This window comes from Malurus melanocephalus, unplaced genomic scaffold (assembly GCF_030028575.1).
Source record: "Malurus melanocephalus ecotype Western Australia unplaced genomic scaffold, MMel_1.1 scaffold_394, whole genome shotgun sequence".
Classification (NCBI taxonomy): Eukaryota; Metazoa; Chordata; class Aves; order Passeriformes; family Maluridae; genus Malurus; species Malurus melanocephalus.
In genome coordinates, this window is record NW_026623626.1 from 179,758 (window position 1) to 187,809 (window position 8,052).

Below are 8,052 nucleotides of genomic sequence, written 5' to 3' on the forward strand. Positions count from 1 at the left end.
GAGTGGCAGGAGGAATCCCCTTCCTCGAGGAGAGGCATGTCTTGGACTAAAACTTGAGTCTGTTTTGGCAGTCATTTAAAATCAGTGACCACACTTCCTAACAGGAACCTAGCTACATTTTGGAAGATGTATGTATGTATGGTAGGCAAGAGATCTCTTTCCAGCCTCTGTAGCAAGAGGGTGCGTAATGTATAATCTTTCTTCTTTACTGTAATTGGTTGATCAGKGTCAACTGAACAAGCAAGAGCTTTGTTTGCACTTCTGCAGGAGTTTGGGAATACTTGCTAGCAGCAGGGCCTTCCATGGATCAAACAGTGTCTGTTCACTGCTTAGTCTGTGCTTTAGAGGCAAGCAGGCAGGCATCACATATACAAGTTTGTTTTTTATCAACACAAGTATAACACGTCACCCTCCTAAAAGAGGGCTCTGGCTTTCCAAGGGTGACAGTCCATGGCTTTCTCTGTAGGTAGATCTTCACTGTGTAATTTAACAGTCATGTGTAACTTGTGACTATCAAYTGGCAGCAAGCTACTTTCTAAGGGAGAGGAAGAAATAAGCTTCTAATATTTCCAGCTAAGTCAAATGTCAGGTGTACCTGACCACATGCATAGGGAAGAATAACCCCAGGCACCAGCACAGGTTGGGGGGCTGACCTGCTGGAAGCAGCTCTRTAGAGAAGGACCTGGARGTCSTGGTGGACAAGAAGCTGTGTCCATGAGCCAGCAGTGCCCTTGTAGCCCAGAAGACCAGTGGGATCCTGGGATGCATTAGGAAGAGCATTCCCAGCAGGTTTAGGAATGTGATCCTGCCCCTCTAGTCAGCCCTGGTAAGGCACATCTGGAGTGCTGTGTCCAGTTCTGGGCTCCTCAGCACARGAGAGACAGGGAGCTCCTGGAACAGAGGCCACAAGGGTGAKGAGGGGGCTGGAGCATCTCTTAGRAGGAAAGGCTGAGGGAACTGGGCCTGTTCAGCCTCGAGAAGAGATGGCTGAGAAAGAAATTAATAAATGTCTCTTAAGTGTGTGAAGGGAAGGTGTCTGGTGGACAGAACCAGGTTCTGCTCAGTGGTWCCAAACAATAGAACACAAGGCAGTGGGCAGAAACTGATACACAGAAAGTYCCACCTAAACAGGWGGARGAACTGTGCAGGGACAGAGCCCTGGAGCAGATTGCCCAGAGAGAGTGTGGAATTACCCTTGCTGCAGATATTAAAAACTGTCTGGATGCAATTCTGTGCCATGTGCTCTAGGATGACCCTGCTTGAGCAGGGAGGTTGGACCAGATGAGCTACTGTGGTCCCTTCCAGCCTGATGAATCCTKTGATTCTGTGGTGATTCTTCAAGCATAGTTAGCKGTGTRTTTGGGTAGTTCYGTAGTGCMTAMCTGCAAATGCATGAACAGAACACAKAGGAATACTTGCTGGATTCACARAAACTTGTTCTCTTCAGACTTTATGAACTTTYCTTCTTTCCCTTTCACTTGAAATATGTTTTTCTGGGGGGAGTCAGAGAATGTGAAATTAAGCTGCTTGCCTGGCTTTCCCAAGGAAGCAGCTGCTGCTGTRCAGCAACAGAGAATGTGGTGGAGGAGGAGGCAGCACTACTTTCTTCATGTAACAGGCACAGCTGCAGGAGAACTGAAACCTCGTGGCTACACTTGACCTGGTTTCCTTGTCAAAAGCACATCTGGTTTTTAATTTGATTTAACTTGGAAACTGTGCTCTGCCTGTGCTGGAGCTAGGAGTGCTGAGATGCAAATCGTTCTGTAAAATGYCAGTGTGTTGCTGCTGGGAAAATTAGCAAGAGAGCAGATCTAAATGTTGTCTTGGTAGTCCTATGAGAGAGACTCACCTTTGTCTTGTCACCTTATGTGGCTGGGATTTGAGCCTGGCAATTTGAGTGTTCCAAGAACTGTCAGATCCCCTTCTCCTCCTGCTTTGGTTTGGCTGATATTACCTGGCATCCCCTCACAGTGGCATTGTCTTAGTACAGGTGACTTTCTTCTGTGCTAGTATTTCTTGCCTTTGTGGCCAGAGTGTCCTTTGGGAGGCATGTGTGCTGTGCCATGGACTTAGTCCCTGCCTTCCCTGGAGCAGCTCAGCTGAGGAGTTTCTGCAGCTCACCTAAGGCTCCTGCAGGARCTGGGACAAGGTGGAAACAGCCTGCTCTTGGTTGTACCCTGCACCAGAGATATTGGCATTCTTTGGTGCAAATGAGCAATCGTTTTCATCTTAAGAGCTGGAAGAATAAATGCCTGCAAACTGCAGCCCTCTGACAAAATGCTTGTTTGCTTCTGGTGTGGAGAGTGTTAACAGCAGAGACAAACAGAGGGGACATTTGCCAGGGTTGCTGATTATAAGACTGCATAAATTAAGAGTAGGCAAACCTGAGGCTTTAAAATTCTGCATTATACAGTCCTTTTTAGTATCCTGTCTTAAGGCTGTGTGGATGCTGCGAAGTTTCAAATACTGACCAAATATTCAGAATCTGGATGTTTTAAACCAGGACCTGAACTGAAGGGCTGTCATGCAAAACAAATGATCTGGGGTGGCAGTGGAGGAGGGAGCAGCTAATAGATGTTTTCCCTTTGCTTGACATCTGTCACCTTCYCCCATGCCAACTCTTCCTCTGTTTATAGCAAACCATTTGCTCCCATTAATTAGAACTGGATTGCTGCCATCTGACCAGCTTTGTGCCTGTACAAATGTCAACAGAGCCAGGACTACACWGGTGGGGAGAAGGGCCAGTCAGAGGAGATCTCTTGCATCTGTTTGGGGAGGAATAGATGGGGGAAGAATGCCATCCCCCCTTCCAATTCAGGCACATTGGCCTACAATAGTAATTGAAATGCAGMCTGGGAGCCCCAGGATGCCACTTTTCCCAGCCCTTTTTAAGAGCAGACTGCACTTAAAGCCATCCCCTCCAGTTAAATCTCTTTACCAAAGTGGTCTGTATGAAGGCTTACATACAAGAAGATAATGGTGCTGTCATTTTTATAAATAATCACAACGGGAGCAGAAAAATAAGAGGAAGATGATTACGCCTGAAAATCCAATGAAGTTCCAGTTGCTAATGCAGTGGAAACTAAAAGGAAGCTGAACCACAATCCCAGGCTGTTCCTGCCAAGCTGGCTTTTCTGCTGTGATTTAGGAGTGTACAGCTGTGTTGCCATGACATTAGGAGGAAATGCACCTACCCTGGGATGGTTTTCCTTGTGTAAAATACTATGAAGTATTTAATGTGGTAGTTGAAGCAAATCTTGAGTGGGAGAAATGGGTTAACCTAGATTGGCTTGGCTGGGTTGTAAAAGAAAAATCCCTGCAAACCCTCCTGTGGCTGCCTCCAGCAGTGRTGCTCTGCTTCTGCTGGGACCATTAAACAAGAGGGTGGCACTGGTTTTAACACTGAGRATTAAATCCCATCTTAAAAGGAAGTAGCCCAGCAGGTTTCATGTAATATAGGAAGTATTTCTTTGTGATGTGGGATGGAGGGGGRTGATGGGATGTGCCTATGTGTACCCCAGAGTACTTCAAGTCTTTTACATCCTGGAAGATGATGATCTGAGTCTGTTCAGGCATGGAGGACCTGAATGCCAAGGTTATGAGTACTTCAAACACCTAAACTAATGGTAAAATGGTTTAGGGGAGAAAGAATGGGGCCTTGTTCTCACAAACTTGTAAGGAAGGAGGCCTTTTGAAGTCAAGAGTAAGGAGGTTTCTAAACAGAGAGTAAAATTTTTAGAGTTGTTTTTACACCRTGTTCTGGGAAGAATGTCATTCCCTTCTCCATAGCCTGGTACCTGGAGATCCCTCCTTTGTGCTGCCCTGCATGGACTGGSGTCCCTGGCCCCCACTGCTGCAGTGAGAGTGATGTTTGTTTGGGGCTTAAGTGCCTCACATTGCAACATCCAAGTTAAATATGGAGCTTCCAGCTTCAGTGTTCTCTGATCAGAAAGGACAGYAGTGGATCTTCAATAGACCTCTTCCTTCTTTCTCATGTTCTTACCTCCTGTGCAAGGCTTTTCTTCCTTCTAAAAATGAGCATTTTTTTTTGTTTTTTTGAAATCACCAGTACTTCCTGTGCTAATGACAGATACTCCCTTTGCTGGTTAGAGGTGAGGCAGGTAAAACACAGAGCTGACCTATCTCCCAAGTTCTACAAGCATCTCTCTTAGTACAGTGGTTTCCCTAAGTAAACTAGCTTAGGGAATCATTTACAAGCCAAAGTAAATGGATTTGCTTAATTCATACACATAGTTAGAAAGAGAGAGATGCACGGAGAGCAGTCATTGTGGCTTATGGGTTGGTGGGGGTGGAACTGTCAGTCCTCTGAAACAAAACATGATCTCTGAGTGCCTCAAAATTATTACTTGTATCTGCATTAGGTAAACAGAGTGGAGTGTAACAGGAACTTGACRGTTTCATCTTCCTTAGGAAAAGGAAATTTTACTGTGTCAGTTAAATAGCAGAGTATTAATTTGCTGCCAGTTTTAATATCAGTGCTGCTAGATTACTAGCAAGCTTTTGCAGGGTGGTTGGGGGTGGCACTTGTCACACAAGTGGAGAAGTAATGGAGAGCTCTGCTGGCAGGGCAGTGCTCTTGGGAACAGCTTACAGGCAGGGGAATGTCCATTTCTGTAGGATCTGTTTTGCGAACAGGGTAAACCACAGCGTTGGTGTTTAAATCCAAGGTTTGTACCCCTGCTTGCAGCTTTAMGTGAGTGAAAAGATTTGAGCTTTCCTTAAGTATTTCTTATTTGAAAATGTTTTGAAAATGTGCATATGGAGAAACCACCATTATCCGCCACTCAATCCCTGCCTTCTGTAAGGTACTTTGCTTCTCTGAGAGAAATCTATTGTGTTTTTCCTTTCCTCCTTTTTGTGTTGGGTACTTTTCCGTATCTCTGGGCATCATCACCTGTTGCTCTTAATTTTTGCTTGGGGTTTGTTCTCCCTGGTTTGGCTYGTCACCACAGGCTTTTCAGTCATTCCCATGAAAAAGCTGTATTGTCCTCTCGTGAGATGTCAAAAGGCAGGAAATGACAACAGATAGGGAAGTGAAAAGGAAAGGTGAGGCAGAAGCTACTTGGATGCTCAGCTGGGCATTCCCAGTTGTGCCTGCATAGGGGTTACAGCTAGTGGTTTGGGTAGTGACAGTGAGCGGTGCCTTGTCACAGCCCYCCGAGGCACAGGAGCAAACTGCCCATGTCTCGGGAAGAGCCCGTGTTCSTGGGAGAAGTGCCATGGGCAGGTCTGGTTTGACCTCTCCGTAGTCTTGGCTGTGAGCACATTGTGCCCATGTTAGCAGCACTRCTGGAATGAGATCTCTCAAATTGCACTGAAGAAATTATGGTGAAAGGCAGCCAGTGGGAATGTTCATTAATGACGAGACTCCTTTCCGAGGAAGGCTAAAGAGGTGCAAAGCCTCTGTTAAAGAGGCATCCCTGTGTTCAGCTGTCTAATGCAGGAAAGTGCACCTGTGCACAGAAAAGAGCAGCACTTRGCTGCAGCAGTGTGCAGGCCTGCCTCAAGGCATTCCCATCTGGAATGAGAGCCGAGGGGGAGCATTACAGACTGTTGAGTTTTAAATCACCACAGTCCCAAGACACGGAGTGGTCTGAATGCGCATAGCGGGGAGCTTTCCCAAAGGTGTGTGACATTGTTGGATGGGATAACCAGTGCAGACAACAAATTTGGGCTCTTAAAAGAGGAAGCTTGAGAATTCTTGCAATTGTCACAGAAACATTTTGCAACTGTTGASAGAGCAATTTCTGTCTCTTCCCACAGAATAGGCTATTCCACTATTCAGTCCTGATATCCCTTGAAGTTCAACAAAGGGACCAGGAGAACAAGCTTTTGTCTGATGCCTTCAAGAATGTRTGTCCTGGTATTGATTCAGACACAMTTTCTTATTGCTTCTGCTYTTCTCTAKCTTAGGAGTGATTWAGATTATACCTGAAGTTTTAGGCTTTTATAATTTTGGGTTTTTTCTTGGTCACAGAATAATATAGGTTGGAAAAGACACRTAAGGTCATTAAGTTCAATTGTAAACCTACACTGCMAAGTCCACCACRAAACCRTGTCTCCAGGTGCCACGTGTACAGGTCTTTTGAATACATCTTGGGATGGTGACTCAACCACTTCCCTGGACAGCCTTTTCTAATGCTTACAACCCTCTTGGTGATGAAATTTTTCCTGACATCCAATCTAACCCTCCCATGGCACAATACTATTTGTTGGAGCATCCCACTGTTAGGGAGTAATTAGAAATCAAAATGCTTAACCCAGGTACAGCTAATTATMCTAAATAAACCAATGAATCTGTAGAGTCTCCCCCTTGTCCTGCCTCTGCCAGGTGTCCGTTTGTGGCTGTTACTTGGGCAGTGAGGGCACTGGAACAATGAACATGCCATATTCATTGGTGTACACAAACACTAATAGAAAACCACCAGTGAAGCTCTACTGTCTCTTCCTGCCCATAAAAATGCCTCCCTCCTTCCCTGCAAACACAGATTTTATGGAGCAGTAGCCCGGGCTCAGCAGCCTGTGTCCCAACCTGTTAGAAGTGAGAGTCAAAGTGGAAATRGGACTAAATGTGATGCCTAGGCCTCCTGTTAAGTCCCTAATGATGCACTTGGTTTGARTATTATGCCTGCTTTGTTGTTAGCTGGAAAAAATGACAAGGAAAGACAAGTTTCTGCAAGACAGACTTAGAGTGCATTAAATAAATATAAATTTTATTAAAAACACCCACATCTCAGCGTTATCAGGAATGATATAATAATAAACAGCTTTCAAATAACCTGCATTACATTACAATACTTACAGTATTTATAACCATCCTCAGATTCTTTTTATAGACATACCAAACATCTCATGAAAATGAATGAAACTAAAGTAAAAAAAGTAGAACATAAGCATAGAAAATGCACACAGAAGTTCATTACCTTAGTGTCAAACTGCTAAAGTTTCCTACACGAGTTAACCACTAGCTTTAGAAGTGAACTTTATACTGCTGTGCGTCAATCAAGATGAAAAATTCATTCAAGTAAAGTTGACAACTCTCAGAAGCATCTTCAAGTATGGCTATAGTCAACCTGATAATCCTATACAAGCAACTCTGTCTGCTTTGTCATTCGTTCCAACTGAGGCAGGGTTCTGTACACCAAAAATTACAGCTCAGGTATTTACAATACAAAACTGATTCACCAACTAAGCTTCCTGTTCCTGCTGCCAGCAGTTTGGCAAATGACGGTGCATGGCATATTAACCAAACATCTACTATGGATTACATGATTATATAGGATTTAAAAAAAATCACCATAAGATGAAGATATATAATGATTTAGTTAATCTGACATATAACCATAATTCTTTTCAAAGGTGAAACTTTTGTTTCAATGCAGTGGGTAAAGTCACAGACTAAGAAAAAACAAAATTGCCATAATAAATATTTGACCATTAAACCCAAAGGCCTCCTTTGATTTACTTGAGTTAGGTTGTGATTCTGTTGGATAGAATTTCTTTCGACCAAACTTACTCTTACAGTATATTGCACAAGATATAGCTGGGACATGAAGGTTTGCATGTTTAGGGAAGCCCTTGTACAGACTGTACCTTTTTATATTTTTTTTTTATTCATTACAGTATCCAAGAAGCCTTGTTTAGAGAGTGACTTGAACGACTCTAGCAAACAGTCACTTGCCAAACCCCTGCCTTACATTTTTCCCTTTAATCAGCTCAGTGCATTCTACTTTCTTTTTGTTTATTCATTTGAAACAGTCAAAACATTCTAAATCTCTTAAACACTTCWGTTATAATAAAAAGAGCTAACGAATTTACAAAATTAGTTTTAGTTACACAATACATGTACAAGAAAATAGGAGAAGGGATTCAAAAGAAAACTGTTAAATCCCTGAAAAAAACCAAAATGAAAACAAAAAACCCAAGAATAATATATTTAACCTACAACAGCTTTACATACACACAGGTGACACGTTGGCATAGGAGAACATGAGCTGAAATATCCCTGAATTTTTAGAACCAAAAAAAAAA